This window comes from Acinonyx jubatus, chromosome A3 (assembly GCF_027475565.1).
Source record: "Acinonyx jubatus isolate Ajub_Pintada_27869175 chromosome A3, VMU_Ajub_asm_v1.0, whole genome shotgun sequence".
NCBI classification, from domain to species: domain Eukaryota; kingdom Metazoa; phylum Chordata; class Mammalia; order Carnivora; family Felidae; genus Acinonyx; species Acinonyx jubatus.
Window position 1 is genome coordinate 80257698 of NC_069388.1, and position 16934 is coordinate 80274631.

At 39.9% G+C, this 16934-nt stretch overlaps 1 protein-coding gene and 1 long non-coding RNA gene across 3 annotated transcripts in view; one reads left to right on the plus strand and one right to left on the minus strand.

Moving 5' to 3' along the window:
* PELI1 (pellino E3 ubiquitin protein ligase 1) overlaps positions 1–2726 on the minus strand; it is a 58772-nt gene extending 56046 nt beyond the window's left edge. Inside the window, exon 1 of the mRNA XM_027072350.2 lies at positions 2587–2726. The gene's annotated coding sequence lies outside the window, so the exon portion shown is untranslated. The remainder of the gene's footprint in view (positions 1–2586) is intronic.
* Positions 2727–2966: 240 nt separating this feature from the next.
* The window catches only part of LOC128311209 (uncharacterized), a 32307-nt gene continuing 18339 nt past the window's right edge, over positions 2967–16934 (plus strand). For both annotated transcript variants that reach the window (XR_008289349.1, XR_008289348.1), the window contains exons 1-2: positions 2967–3217; positions 15564–15646. This is a non-coding gene — a long non-coding RNA (uncharacterized LOC128311209). The remainder of the gene's footprint in view (positions 3218–15563; positions 15647–16934) is intronic.

The following is a 16934-nucleotide window of genomic DNA, read 5'->3' on the forward strand; positions in this document are numbered from 1 at the left end:
TTAAAAAGAAAAAAAAAGATAGTTTTCAATTCTAAGTTTGGGCTTAAAATCTTTATTAGCTCCAGAAGTTTCTGTGTGCAACCAGTTGTTCACAAAGCAGAAATGGCATAGAAAGTCCTTATCATCTGACCCACCGGACAGTATTAATGTGGCACATTCTAAATGACAAGACTCTGAACATACAAGTGACATTACGACAACCTGAAAAGAAGCTGAAACGACGTCAAAGAGCAATGTACGGAGGCTTCCCCTTGAAACGTGCCTGTTTAGTATCTGGCAGTACCAGACTCAGTTCCCTACCCTGTACTTTTCTGCCATTTCTTTAAGGGGTCCCAAAGATATCAGGAAACCCGCAGTGCCAGCCTTGGCCAGTCGACACTAACTTCTGCCTTTGGACTCCACTGATTGAGCCAAGAGGTCCTGTTAGTAGCTTCCTTTAAAGTACAAACGCCTCTGGTAAATTTGGTTTGTAAAAGCTACAGAAAAAAGTTCATCGTAACCAACTGCAAGGTCACTGAAATGACAATTTTAAAGAGAGCACAGATTCTTCCCCTTCCCCCCAAATCTGTCACTAAGGCACAATTTCTAGCTTTTTTTCAAGTCAATAAGTACTACTATTATTGCATTACAGCACCTCTAAAACATTAATGAAAACCCGAGTGAACGTTTTCTCTTTAAAGTGTCAATTTATTAGATGAGGCATTAAAACCACTCCACTACATGCAACTTTCCGTACATTTAACTGTTCTACTTCCAATCGTTTGCTTTAAACTGAAGATCTCTTTAAACATCCCACAGGATGGGGACAGGTTAGAGGATTTGGGAGAAAAATCAAAAAAACAAACGTCTCACTTTCTTTTTCTGATGGAACCACCAGGATCTAAAATCTGGGGGCAACTGTATCAAAAAATTAAATTCAACAGTAATAGGTAAAAGTATTCACTACAGTTCTGATCATTATTCGTCTCAAGAAATAAATAGTAGAAATGATGCTTCACTTAAATTTTTGGTACCATCCAGTTTGGTTCAACTACCAAAAATAAACTCGTCTTCAGAATTAAGCATTCTCTTCCAGAAGAGGCTGTTGGTGTGAATAAAAAAAACAAAAGGAATTCATATGATCTATTTGTACAATAAAGACAATGTTTCGCGATGTAAATTTGATCACTTTGAGAAAACATTTCCTGTTTTAAAGAAAACATCATAAGCTCAAGCAGAAGAACTGAAGAAACTAAACCTTCTCCACAATTCAAAAATTTAAATTCACACTACAATTCAAATTAAAAAACAAACACCTTACATCTCTCCTCAGTTATAATACATATTCAAAGTAGAAAAAGACAAAGCCAGTTCTGAAACAAAAGATCAGCTGCTATGAAAACAAAATAACATTTTTGCAGAGAAGGAAAAGTACACAGCTTTGAACCAAAACAAACAGATGACCTTTTCATACACTTAGAGCTTCAGTTCTTTGCACATCGAGTACCTTATGGGTAAAATGCTCACTCAATTATTTGTTAACATACTGTTTGATGATTAAACGATGGGAAGGCTGTTGATGCTGTTAAAACCAAGATACATCTCCTCGTGTGTAGTGATTAAAATCTGTCAAATTCACATTAAAAAAAAAAAAAAAAGAAAAACCCTCTGTCCTCCTGCTCCCCCATCACTGCACTCTTGCCTCATGAAAGACCTGCATATACAAAAATAAAAGTAGATGGTGGGGTGGGTTTATGATTTACAGTATTTTCCACACTCAAAGCATTTTTCAAGAGTCCTTTGAGGTTTTAAGATTCAAACACTATGCAAGAATTATTGTTTGAACTACCTAACAATTACCCAGACTTCTTTTAGACTTCAGTTAACCTTTAACTAAAATGAGCATCTATAACTTTTCCACGGGGCATCGGAGAACGAGTTCTTACTCATAAATGCTTTCAGGTCCTCAGACACCAGGCGCGGTGGAAGATGAAGAGTATCCATCAATTAGAGAGCTCTTCCGGACCTCAGTTTACCCACTTAGGAATACGGGCGTATTAACTCGTTTCGTGGGGACCACGAAGGTGTAATTAATTAGTGTTTTTAAACGCTCTGAGATCCAGAGATGAAAGGAAATTCGAGAGACACGCAGAGAAGATGACAATAATCACAATAAAAAGAATGACTAACTTGGAAGTCTGTGTTATGTAAGGAAGGAGAAAGAAGTTAGCAGATTCGCACAAACAAAAGAAAAGCCCACCGCCCCCTTTGTTTCTCTTTCATTTCCCTCTTCCTTCCCGCCCCCGCGGAGCTCCCCTCCCGCAGCAGGCGGCCCTCGGACTTGGCCGCCGCACGCGGGGCTCCGAGGTGGAGGGGGAGGGCGCGCTGGGCCGGCTCCTGACAAAGGCGCTTCCTCCTGCGAGGGCGCGGGATGCGGGAGCCGCAAACTCCGTTCCCGGCCGCCTCGAGCGCGGGGGCGCGCAAGCGGGCGGGGAGAGCCTGCCGGCCGCCCCCGGCAACCGCCGAGGAAGTTGCGCGCCCGCCTTGCCCGCACCCCTCGTTGGCCTCGCCACCAGCCCTTCCGTGGCCCGCCGCGGCCGCACTCACCGGACAATTACTGGTGGCCGCAATCCAGCACGGCCCCGAGACCCGGAGCGAGGGGGTGAGAGGTGTGCGTACGCGAGGAGCGCGAGCAGACAGCCCAGCGTTCTGCCGCCGCCTTCTACACGAGCCGGCCAAGCCCCGCGAGGGAAGTTGGCCGCGGAGCCGAGCGCTGAGGAGCCGCGGGCGGAGGGAGAGGCACGGAGCCCGCTTTGTGGTGCGCTTCCGAAGGGCTTGAGGCAAAACCGAACGCGCGGCGCCGCTGGTGCTGCTGGTGGAGGCGGCGGCCGCGGCGGCGCCCCCCGACGGTCCCTCCGCCTCACACCGCTCTGGGTCACTGACACACACTCGGAGGGAGGGGAGGGGACTAGCAGGAGGGCGGGGCGGGAGGGAGGAGACAAGGCAGGGCCACAGCGGGAGGCGGTAACGCGGCGCCGAGTGGTCTCTTGGGAGTTGTAGTTCTCCGACTGAAGAAAAAAGGGATACATCGTGGTTGAGGAAGCGTCCCGGCTCTCACTGCACTGCGCATGCTCGGGGAGAGGCTCAGCCCCCTGCTGTTACTATGGTCACCGACACACTGAGGAAGAGAACGTGTTCTTTGCTGCTGCTGGCTGAACAAGGGCCTTCTTGTCTTAAGGTGCTGTTAGGGACCCCGCCCTCAGCTAGTCCTTCCTACTTCGCTCCACCCCCAACTTCTAACCTCACCACTCACAAGTGCCTACTGAAGTCTGACTTCCTGTCGATATTTCGGTCTTCCCTCCTGCCTGATTTTCTGTCACAAATACCCATTTCCCTCCCTTCCCTCAAACGAGTCCTCTCTGCCTTAAATTCAAGTTTGTTTTTTACCTAAGACTTGTAGAGATGTAGTTGCTTCCAGTAACTGAACAATTAAGTGATAACTGTTAAGAACATCCACTGTCAGAATCCCATAATGTTTTCACCTAATTAGTCACATCAAACTTTAAGGCCAGCAAAGGTAAAAGTTCAGATTTCACTTGCTTGGTGTAAAATAATCCAGATTGGATTATTTTGAGGCCTATGACTTTTAAGAAATATTCATAAATTCAAAAGATACGGGAAGTTGAAAATGGTTCACTTTTTACATATATTGGCAAACTTTCATTTGGCAGTAACAAAAGTCTGAACCAAGGTCTGATTATGCTGTTGGGCTGGTCAGCTAAGTCTACACCCATACAGGGCACCCAGGTGTGAATAGGTGGTGGAGGAGGGTGATGAAAGGCAGTACACAGTTACTGGATCTCAGAAGAACTACAGGCAACCTGTCCTAAACTCTTTTGGTTTCCTTCTCTGCCTGTCTAGAAACCCATACCCTGGAAGAGAAAAATTAATGTTTATAAATCAGAAACACATGTAGAGGAAGAAAAATTGAGGTTTGCAAATAGAATCTCAAGATCAGAAATCCTTGTGTTTGTAGACCACATAAGTACTCATTTAAAAAACATTTACTGAGTTGGGGCGCCTGGTGGCTCAGTCGGTTAAGCGTCCGACTTCGGCTCAGGTCATGATCTCACGGTTTGTGGGTTCGAGCGCCGTGTCGGGCTCTGTGCTGACAGCTCAGAGCCTGGTGCCTGCGTTGGATTCTGTGTCTCTCTGTCTCTTGGCCCTTCCCCTGCTCTGTCTCTCAATGATAAATAAACGTTACAAAAAAATTTAAAAACAACAGCAACAAAAAACATTTACTGAGTATACTCCATCCCAGGCACTTTATTCTCAGAAATGGAGATACAAGAATGTGAAGGAAACATTCCTTGTTTTCAAAGTGCTTGCTGTGCAGAGAGGAGACAGGTAAATAAATGGACTCATTGTGACAAATACCATAACAGGAAAGCACATCAGGTGCTTTGATACACAGCTGCCCCAGACTCAAGCAAGGTCGGGAGATGCTTCCAAGAACATTTGAACTTGAAGATGACTACCAGTTAGTATGTTTGTGTGTTTTGGTAGAGGAAGGGGAAGAGAGAAATGGGTGGGAGCATTTAGGAGTGGAGGTGGAGGGCAACAAGAGCAAAGCACTAGAGGCACGAGACCAAACAGTGTTTTGGTTCAGCAAAGAGTTCGGCATTGCTGGTAGAATAGGGTTGAGGGAGTGGTGAGAGGAGACACAGAAAAGGTAAGGGAGACAGCTTAGATCATGAAGAATCTTATACAATATGCTAAGGAATGTGAACTCTTTTCTGGAAGCAATGGAAACTCATGCCAGGACTGTAAGCAGATGAAATGTTGATTAAGCTATGTATTTTAGAAATGAATTTTATGCATTTAAAAAAAGATGAGAGCCTGAACTAAGACATTTTCAGTCTCAAGAGACAGAACTCAGGATAATCAGACACTATTTAAGAGATAGAATTAATAGAACCTAGTGAGCAATTGCCTGTGTTTGGGGGTGAAGGGTGAAGGAGAGTTATCAATTATGATGCTTTTGGTTGCAAGCAGCAAAAACTCACTCTAACTGGGTTAACCAATAAACCAATATTACCTGTCTAGATAGAAAGCCCAGTGAAAAGGTGGGCTATGGAGCTGAATGATTCAGCAGTTAAATGATGCCACTAAGGACATGTTTCTCTCTTGTTTTGTTGCTTTTCCATCCTTAATATTAGCTTTATTTATATTTTTTATCAAAGCAGGAGTGGGGAAGGGGCAGAGAGAGAGGGAGACACAGAATCCAAAGCAGGCTCCAGGCTCTGAGCTGTCAGCACAGCGCCCGATGCGGGGCTCAAACTCACAAACTGTTGAGCTCATGACCTGAGATGAAGTCGGGCACTTAACTGACTGAGCCATGCAGGTGCCCCAGTATTAGCTTTATTTTGACCATAGGAGATAGTGACCAGAAATTCCTGTGGTTTTAAGTTTCACTATCCAGGTATATGAAAAGAAGAAAAAGGAGTGATTTTTGAAAACTCTTTTAGAAAGGAGAGAAAACATCTTACACCTTTCTCAAAAGCCTCAAGAATTGGTTCATGTCTCTATGTATGGTCAGGGGATGGCATAAGGCTAATCATCTTAGGATAAAGACAAATGCTCTGCCCCTAGATCCAAAGGAGTCAGTTTCCCCCAAAGTTGTGATGAGGAGGTATGGCTCTCCCAAAGAAAACTAAAGTGATTGCCCAGTAAAAGTAGAACGGAGGCTGACGGGGAGGGGGGGAGCACAACAATATGTATGACAAGGAAGGAGAAAGATGACTCAGATTTCTGAGCTAGTGATGCCATTCACTGAGTTAGGGAATGCAGGAGATTGAACAGCTTTTGAGGGGGAATTTGATTAATTCACTCTGGATATGTTGAGTTTGAGACAACTCTGGACATCTCTGTGGAGAAGTGGAGTAGGCAGTTATATATGTATGACTCTAGTGCTCTAAAGAGAGATCTGGACAGTAGAAGATATAACTGGAATATACCATCATATAGATGGTAGTTGAAATTATGAGAATAGATGAAATTGCCCACAGGGAGTATATACAGCAGAAAAGGAGGAATCAGTAATAGCACCCTGGGGAGCATCAACACTTAAGGAGTAAAAAGGAAGATCTTGAAAATGCCTGGGAGCTAGCAAGAGAACTAGGACATACAAAAAAGTAAAAAAATGTAATCTGTAACCAGGATAAAAGTCAATTGACACAAACAAAGCCAGATATTACACAGTTGGTAGAATTAGCCATCAACAACATTAAAAGTTATTATAAATATGCTCCATATGCTGAAAGAGAGAAATTAAAGATATTTTAAAAAATGGGATTTCTATGGGCATAAAAATTTCACTGGATGGGATTAACACTCAAATGATTAGACACTCAGATGAAAGGATTAGTAAACTTGAAGACATAGCAGTAGAATCCAGCCAAGGTAAAAAGCAAACCAAGAAAAAAACAAGAACAAAAACAAGAAAAAAAGATTCTCAGTGATCTGCAGGATAATACCAACAATTCTAATTTTTGTGCAACTAGAGTTCCAGATGAGAGAAGGGTGAGAAGGGGTGACAGAAAAATTATTTGAAGTAATATAGCTAAAATTTTTATAAAAATTACAAACCCAGAGACTCAAAAAGTTCAATGAGCCCTAAGCAGGGTAAACACACACATTTATACACACTCACAAAACCACTGCAAAAGACATCATCATTACATCGTTGAAGACTAGTGATAAGAAGAAAATATTAAACGCAGCCATTGGGAAGAAAGGTACATTATATATAGAGAAACAAAGACAAAAATCAATAAACTTGTAATCAGAGACTATGCAAGTCAGAAGACAATGAAAGGCATTTTAAAAAGTGCTGAAAGAAAGTCTGTCATATAGCATCCTATATTTAGAGAAAAAATCTTTCAAAAATGAAAGCTAAGGGGTGCCTGGGTGGCTCAGTAGGGTAAGCGTCCGACTTCAGCTCAGGTCATGATCTCGTGGTCCATGGGTTCGAGCCCCACGTTGGGCTCTGTGCTGACAGCTCAGAGCCTGGAGCCTGCTTCAGATTCTGTGTCTCCCTCTCTCTCTACCCCTTCCCTGCTCTCTCTCTCTCAAAAGTAAATAAACATTTCAAAAAAATGTTTTTCAATGAAAGCTAAAGAACACAAAACCTGAGAGAATGTTGCCAGCAGAACTGCACTACAAAAAATGCTAAAGCAACTTCTTCAGCATTAAAACAAAAAAACAAAACACATATGGAAGCTTGGATTTTATACTAAAGAATGAAGAGTTCTGGAAATGGTAAATATACGAGTAAACATAAAAGGCTTTACCCCCCTTTAAAAAATTTTTAAAAATGATAATTGACTACTTAAAATATATAACAGTGTTTTATAGGGTTCATAGCATATGTAGAAGTAAAATGCTTGACAATAGTAGTTCAAAGGATGGAAGGGGAAAATAGAATTATATTGTTAGAATTTACATTATATGTGAAATGTACTATTATTTGAAGGTACATTGTAATTAAAAAATGTACATTTTAAATCTTAGAGCACCCATCAGAAAGAAAACAAACATGTATAGCTAATAAGTCAACAATGGAGATAAATGAAATCCTAAAAAAGTATGCTTGAATGGAGAAACAGAAAGATGAAATCTATGTCCTTAATGACCATGGAGTTGACACACTGGACTATCTCTTGACCTCGTTTTTTTTCCTTTTAAGTTTATTTATTTTGAGAGAGAGAGTGCGGAGGAGGGACAGAGAGAGAGAGAGAGGAAGAGAGAGAATCCTAAGCAGGCTCCCTGCTTTCAGCACAGAGCCTGACACGGGGCTCAATCTCACGAACTGGTGAGATCATGACCTGAGCCGAACAAGAGTCGGAACCGATTGAGAGGTGCCCCTTTCTTGACCTCTTTTAAGTGAGAGAGAAATAAACTTCTATCTTATTTATAGGTGTTTTTAAAGTTTATTTAGAGAGACAGAGAGGCTGAGCAGGGGAGGAGCAAAGAAAGGAGAGAGGGGGAATCCCAAGCAGGCTGGGTACAGTCAGTGTGCAGAGCCCAATGCGGGGCTTGAACTGATGAAACCATGAGATCATGACCTGGGCTGAAATCAAGAGTTGGATGACTGAGCCACCCAGGTACCCTATAGGCGTTGTTATTTTGTATTCTATGTCATGTACATGCTTATAGTTGTTTCATGAAATAAAGTATATTCCCCAGAATCAGGCAGACCCACATACTGCTCAAAATTTGGTTTTATTGCCAGCAACATCAACATAATTCTGGATTTTATGTACTTGTCACTAAAATTCCAGGAAGAGTTTATCTTTTGTATGATCATCACTTGCTGTTAGTTCAATCAGTTTTTCTTGAAAGAGAAAATACATGTAAAGTCCTTGGAATATAGTAAAGGCTCAGTCAATATATATTACTTTGAAATACCCACCATAATAAGGTTAAGATACCACAATTTAGGCATACTGTGGGGTTTGTACAAATCAAAGTGGCATTCATTTATACATGAAAATCCATGAATCTCTTTTTGAAATTGTGTTCACCGTATATTTTTTTATAGTGCTTCAAAATCTGCAGTCCTTTGAATTCGTGAAACTTTGGTCACAGAAAACAAGCACACCTTCAATTACCATCTCCTCAGTCTACATATCTAATACCTACATTTCTTTGACCAAAGCAACTCTCCTTTTGTTGCTTACCTGCATTTTCAAATTTGGTATATTCAAATACCTAGTCATTTCAGTAAGAAAGTGAATGCTGGGGGACTAGTAACTTAGGTTTTGTTAGATCCCTTCAATGCTAAAAAAAAAATTTGATCTTAGGAATTTGCTGAGTAAATTCCAACGTTTTTATCCACCATCTGACTATGTAAGAATCAACTAAAACTATGTTTCTACTCTCCTTCCAAACACACATAAAAATGGCACTTAGAATATGAATATAAGGAAAAAATCACAACATTGATACCTTTCTCCGAAATATCATGCAATTTATCTAATTTGCTAGTAAATGATGCAGAGGGAATTGGATACACCAATCTTTTCTTATGACTTGAAGAAACTGTTGCAAGCTTATTTTTCTCCTTTTATTGCAAATGTTTCATCTGTAGCAATTGAACATATCTTTTCATATTTTCTCCCAATTTCTCACATTTTGTACTGACAAGTAATTATATCCTATTAGTCCATGTGTGTTGAAAGTTGTTTTTTTACTAAAAATGCAGGCAGACTTCCCTTTGGAATCAGGAAGACCCAAACTGCAAACTCAAGTCTTGTTGAAACTCTCGGATTTGAAAGTAATAACGTTGGGGGTGGGGGGGGGGCGGGCAGAGGAGCTTGCATTTCAATATTCGTATATTATGTAGTTTATCTCTTAGAACTGCTATCTTTCAATAACCCTCCCTAAAATAAAATTATTCTCTTTTTAATGTCCTCAAAGTCCCCAAATAGCTCACAGTCAACATGGAACATGTTCCTATTTTAAACCTGTGAATGGCACACAATTCGAAGGCCTGGGCTTTCACTCAAAAGATTTGTAGGCCCCAAATGCTGGCTCTGACATTTTAGATATATTTGGAAAATGTCAAAGACAAGCTAGTTAAAATTTTAATGTTTTAAAGCAGTATGCTTACATACTGAAGAATGCAGTCTGTACACTCTCAGTATTAGGCTAACCAACATGTATGCAAGCAGTTATTCTGGAACTTAAAAAAAATTACTAAATAATGCGAGAAGTGGAAAACTCATGGAGAGAAGATTCAGATTGTGTTTCCACCCCTATTGATTTATCTGCTTGTGGAATAATTGTATTTTTATACCTCAAATTTCATGCATTAATTCTTTCTCTGAATATTCATATAGTGGCAAGCTATGTATGTAAAGATTAGTCATGTTTGCAACCCTCAAAAAGCTTATAGGCAAGTGAATAGATAAGTACAACGAAATTTTATAATCACTTTTCTAGAAGTATGTTTAGGGAACAGTGGGTATATAGACAAGAGAATAATCAATTTTACACGAGAATACAATCAGAAAACACCTCAAAGAGGAGATAGTGGTTGAGCTGAGTCCTGAAAAATGAGTAGGTACTCACCAGGTGACCAAAGACATTTTAGTAGAGCTCGCACTATAAGAAAAGATTGGAACATGAAATAACATGGGCTCTCCAAGCCCACTTGGAGAACTACAAGGAATTCAGGCCAGATCATAGAATGTGATGTGGGCGCCCTGAATCATGAGGTTGGGTAAATTTTCTGGGATCAGATCACAGAAGCCCTTGAATGCCATGCCAAGGAGTTTGGTAATGAGAAATTGCTGAAAGAATTTTAACAGAGGAGTGATAGAAATCACATTTGTGTTTGAGCAGGGTGACCAGTTAAAAGAATATGTAATAATTCAGGTGAGAGGTGATGGACAAACTAAGTAGCTGTGGGAAACGGAAAAAGAGAGCAGAGGCCAAAGACATCCAGGAGGTCGAATGAACAGGACTTAACTGCTGATCGGATGTGGGACATCAGAGAAAGAGGAGAGGAAGATAATTTTGAGGTTTCTGGGTGTGTAACTGGACATTATACTTTGGGGTTAATCATTAATACAGTGAACACAAGAGAAGAAGCAACTTTGTGGAGAACAATGGATTTCATTTTGGACAACTGAGCTTGAAGTGAATGTGATGATATCCAGTAGGCATGAGTTAAATATTGAGGATTCATCCATCCCATCACTGAACCCGAGAGTGGATAAGATCCCCCAGGGGGAGTGAGTAGAGTAATAATGATAACAATAGTTAACATTTATCGCATTATTAAGATCTTGGTTGTACCAAGCATCCTGCTATCTCCTGTTATCTCATTTAATCTTTGACACAACTGTGAGATAAGTACTCATGACTGGTAATTTTATGTGTCAACTTGACTGGGCCAGATATTTGGTTAAACATTTTTCTGGGTGTGTCTGTGAGGATGTTTTTGGATGATACTAACATTTGAATCACTAGACTGAGTAAAGCAGATCTTGTTCCCTAACGCGAGTGGGATGAGGCCTCATCCAATCAGTTTAAAAACCGAATAGAATAAATAGGCTGGCCCTTCCACAAATAAGGAGGAATTTCCTCCTGCCTGCCTGACTGCCTTAAGCTTGGACATTGGCTTTCAGCTATTTGAACGTCCTGGTGTTAGCAGGGGCCCCAGTTCTAACCTCTGCACTGCAGTGTAAGTGCACATCTCCTGTCCCTACATGGGCATTAAAGCCCTGGCCCCAGGCCCTTAAGGCCTATATTTAAGTCTCTGACTTTGAGTCCCCTTCCCGTGACACAACATTTTCCCCCACTCTGGCAGTAAGGATTTCTCTTGATTTGTCTCAAGCTCAGCTATGTTGTTGTATTTACCCAGGATGCCTATTTATTTGTATCAGAAAATGTGGCTCCAATTAGCTCAGCCTGCCATGTTGTAGGAGCCTATTTTTCATTTGTTTTTGAGAATGGTTTCTTTTTTTAATTTATTTTCTTAATTGAGAATGGTTTCTAAAATCTTTTAGCAATACCTTTAAAAACATATCTGACTTTCTAAAATACTATTTCACTAGTGTCTAAGTTAAAAAAAAGAAATATACTGACTGTTCAGCATTACCATCTCTGGAGTGGTAGTATAGACACTCTGGTTGCAAGGTTAGGGAATACTGGGGAGCCACAGTAGGTCGTGGAGGGGGTTTAGGGTAAACAAACATATTTAAAGTTGGCAAGTTCATGACCTGAATGTAGGACTCCTGGACTCTGCCAATAGAATTTTCCTAGTTCTGCCTTTTTCAGGATTGAGTCCTCACAACTAGGTCTCCTGAACTGGTACTGCTTCAATATTTTCTCAAATAATTTCCCTATTCAGTTTCACAACCTGCCTTAAGCATCTGTGTCTCCTGCTTGTCCTGCCTCCACAGTAACCTCTCAGAGATCAGTTTCTTCACAACCCCACCCCACTGTGTCACTGTACAAAACTCCCAGCCTCCCAACCTGAGTCACCACACGCCCCCTTCTAGTGTTACCAGCCTGGTCTCCTGCCCCCAGCCTGTCTCTTCTCAGATAAAATCAGCACTGCACGTTAGCAAAGCGCAGTTTCATCCATTTGACTAGACTTAGCAGCCTGGAGTTTTTCAATTTATGGGAGTATGTTTTTAATGCATTATTTAAAAACTTTTTATTATAGAAAATTTCAAAATACACAGAGAATAGTCTAACAAACCCCATGTACCCATCATCCAGCTTCAAGAATTTTCAACCCCTGGACAACCTTGTTTTGTCTCTACCTCCACCACACCCACTGATTTATTTCAAAACAAATCCCAGGTGCCATATAATTTTATCTGTATATCCATACGTTTCTCTTAAAAACCAGGTATCTTTGGGGCAGTTGGGTGGCTCAGTCAGTTAAGCATCCGACTTTGGCTCAGGTCATGATCTCACAGTCTGTGAGTTCGAGCCCAGCATTGGGCTCTGTGCTGACAGCTCAGAGCCTGGAGCCTGCTTTGGATTCTCTCTCCCTCTCTGCACCTACCCCGTTTGCACTCTGTCTCTGTCCCTCTGTTTCTCTCTCTCTGTCAAAAAAATTTTTTTTAAGTTTTTTTAAAATAAAAACTGGGTATCTTTATTTTAAAAACAAAACTATAGCACAATCATCACACCTAAAAGTATCCCTCTGAATATTTCTTTAATAACCTCAAATATCCAGTTTTTAAGACTTGAGATCCAAAAATGCCATTGGTTGTTATTATCTCTTAAGTCTCTCCTTTATTTATTTGTTTTAAAAAACTTAAAAAAAACGTTTATTTGTTTTTGAGAGGGGAAAGAGAGAGAGAGAGAGAGAGGGCACAAGAAGGGGAGGGGCAGAGAGAGAGGGGGAGACACAGAATCTGAAGCAGGCTCCAGGCTCTGAGCTGTCAGGAGAGAACCCGAAGAGGGCCCAAAGCCCCAAACCATGAGATCATGACCTGAGCCGAAGTCAGACACTCAACTGACTGAGCCACCCAGACACCCCTTAAGTCTCTCTTTTTAAAAAAAGCTTTGTATTATAGAAATTTTCAAACATACTCAAAGTAAGCAGTATAATATATGTACTCAACACCCAGCTTTGACTGTGATCAGCAGTTTGTCATTCTTGTATCATCTATACCTCCACCCAGTCTCCAATTTCCATTCCATTATTTTTTAAGTTTTTGAGTTAAAATGTACATATATTTAAATATACAAATCTTAGCCGTACAGTTTTGACAAATGGATATACCAAATGTAACCCACATCCCTATCATCATGTAGTCATTTACATCTCCCTAGATGGTCCCCTTGTGCCTCTTACCCCTTCACAGGCAACTTCTATGTTGATTTTTTTTTAACCTTAGGTTTGTGTCTGTTCTAGACTTTATCCTGTTTTATATCCAGCTTCTTCTCAGTATAATGTCTGTGAGATTCATTCAGTCTGCTTCTTATAATTGCTATCACTACTGTAATAGGTTTATCCTTTCTTCTGTTAGTGGACATTTAGTTAATGAAAGTTTTTCTTATTGAGAATAACGCTGCTATGAACATTCTTTCATAAAACTGTGCTTAAATCTCTTTTAAGGTCTAAGTTTGTGTGTGTGTGTGTGTGTGTGTGTGTGTGTGTGTGTGTGTGTATAGGGGGTTGGTTGTTGTTGAAGAATCCAGGTCAATTTGTCCAGTAGAATATTTAGTCTGGATTCTGTCATTGCATCCACATATGTTTTACGTATTCCTCTGTCCTTGAATCTTCTGTAAATTGATAGATCTAGAAGCATAATAATAATAATAATAAGTCAGGGACTTATTCTAAACTATAATATGCCATTTAATGAGGTATTAGCTGGTTTCAATAATTTTGATACATAGAAATATACATACACACACGCACAGTTGAATTTCATTATTTGTTCTCGTTATGATCTTTAAAGTTGCTGCAAACACCAAATTAGTGAATACTGAACCATGCCTCCTAGAGGAAATATGGGATTAAGTTCCTGTGGGTATCTGGTCACGGTATTTTAGTCAATTGAGCAATAGATAACCTTATTTTATGTGTACTTCTGTTTAAAGACACCTTATTTAATATATGTTGTTGATTCATTAATATTGCACTCACAGTTAACAATACTATAATTCATGCCTGAATGAAGCTTATCTAACACATATTTTCTCTGAGGGCAATGTCACAGCCCTTCTGTACTTAAAAACACTGGACAGCACCTCAGCACTGTTTGTGAGCCATTTTGAACAATGAAATCACCAAACCCGGCGCCCCCCCCCCCCCGCCAAAAAAACACACAAAAATTTGAAAAACGTAGTGCTAAATGGACCACAAAAAGGACACTTGTTTAAAGCGTGAGAGTTGAAACAAGACGGCAGAGCACTGCCTGGTTCAGCCTCTGCTAGGTATGCGGGTGTCAGGTGGCTCAAATTTTTGGCTGCTTTACATGTGCATAAATGACCTGCAAGAGCACTATGAACGTTGATTTTAATTTTAGTGTGTAGGCAAATTCACAAATACGTACTCCATGAATAATGAAGTTCAACTCTATACATAAAACAGGTTCTCATCTCTTTTCAATCCCCAGAAATTGGGCAACTAAAAAGAAGAATGAACTCCCTCTTTCTACCAAGATCAGCGGGACTATATTCCATGAGAGCTGGGTTTGCTGGAGGTATCCTTCCTCAAAATATGTGTAGATTTAAGAGTAACCATAACTCATTGTGAGTGAAGATGTAGGTAAAATTGGGTTTGCTAACATTTTTACTCTTGCTTAGGGGAGGAAAATAATATCATATGGAGAGGCAGAAATGGCACGAGGTCTAGAAAGATAAATACAAAAGTGTCTAAAAAAACTATCCTAAAATCTGGCTTGAAAGAAGGAAAAGACTAAGGACTTAGTACATAATAAATGCAAAAAATATAGTTCTAAGATGTTTCAGTGAATGGGGAGTGACAGACATACTACCTAAGGAGGATGTCTGGTGATGAGAAGAATCAATAGACCTGGGAGATGAGAAGTAATAGAAACAGAAAAGTCTGCCTCACTAATGAAAAGGAAAATAGTTCTGACTTGGACTTGAGGGTATGTGTACAGTAAACCATAGCAACAATAGACCAAGTGACTCCAGAATATGGATAAAGAAAATGTCTCATTCTATTTTGAATCTTAGAGAAAAATTTGTAAAGAGTCTGATTAATTAACTGAGTGACATCAAGTCAGAATAATAAAACTGAATGCCTGATGATTTACATATTGAGAAAGATTTTCCGCTCTGAAAGACCTCTGTAAATCATAGTCATACATTTGACTCTCTGCACATTAAGCAAATGCTGATGTAAAGAACATTATCGGAGGTACTAGAGGTGACACATAGGATAAAGGCCAAATTATCCAAATATACCAAAACAATTATTTTCCCACCCATTATCCCTAGTGCTATTCTCTTGAGAGGTGACAACAGAAAATATACCACTAGATTTTTGCTTCAGACTCACCCTTAAAATTTCTTTCTAGGTCAGATATCAGGCCGAAGATACTTCTTGGAGTCAAATCACAGAGACATTCTAGTGCTTGACCACAACACTTATATCCCTATGGTGAGAGACTCTAGCCTCCTTCTTAACCCCAACCAGGATTCCCATAAAACTCTCCTGTAATTTTCTCTCCTATGATGCTCTCATAAATGGCATGCCCTAAATCATGGGTCACTAGCCTGGGTCTCCCTTTGCTTATTGGACGTTTTGCCCGCTCTCACTAGTTACTCTCCGGCTTTAAGAACTTCAAAGACCATCTCTAGGAAGTGGCAGGGCGGGGCGGGGGGGTGGGAATCCTTGATGTAGAGGGGGAAATGGTACTGTAAAAGCCCATTAGTATTATATACTTTTAAAGAAAGCAACTTGGATCATATAAAGTTTATCATTACTATGACAGACACCTACATTTTAGTTTCTGGCTGACCAGACTTAATGATACTTAGGGAAATAGTGAGAAGTAATTCTTATCTTCTAGAAAACTAGAATTCATGAAAGCTCTGCCACTCAGAAGTGACTTGAATTATTGAAAAGAATAAAAAGGAATCTAGTAAGAACTCTATCCTATACATATAAAGTAGTAGGGTTGATATGAAACAAAAAAGTAAATTTCATAATTGCAGGTTCAGTTTGAGCTTTTGTTTATTCAGTTTCTAAATTTCATTGAATTAGAACCATATAATAACACTCAAGAGATTATTTTGCTACCCAAAGCAATTTGTCACTATTCACTCCTCAACTATAGCTCTCTACCTTCATCTTTTTCTCTTCAATTCCAAATTCCAACAGATTATTCAACTGGAGGAGTAGACTGAGCTAAGAGTGTGATACTTAACACAAAGAAATGGCATACATAATGTAAACATTCCATTTCGAAATAAGTTAGATGTTAAGATTTGGAACTATAATTGCTGTGAATTTTTATTGATGACATGTTGAGTTATGGCCTTGGCTATTAATACGGCTGGTCACACATGAATAAAAGGCAAACATTTCTACATGAGAACATGGACAAACTGGTTAGCTTAGAAGAAACTTTAAATCTATCTTTATAAATGGAAGAGAGAAAATGGAATCAAATGACACAGCAGGAAAAAGAGAAATAAAAAGATAGGTTATATCATAGTCCTATATGGTGAAAATCTCAGTTATCTTGAGATCATTTATCCAGCAATCAAAATAGGACCTATTAACCCAAACGTAAAGCTTCTGAGCTGCTAAAAAGAAGAAGAAGAAAAAAAAAGAAGGACGAGGAGGAGGAGGAGGAGAAAAGAAAGAAAAAAAGGAAAAGAAGGAAAAAAATGTTTAAAAAGTTGTATACTAAAGCTCACAAACTTTATTAGTAGAAAATTTC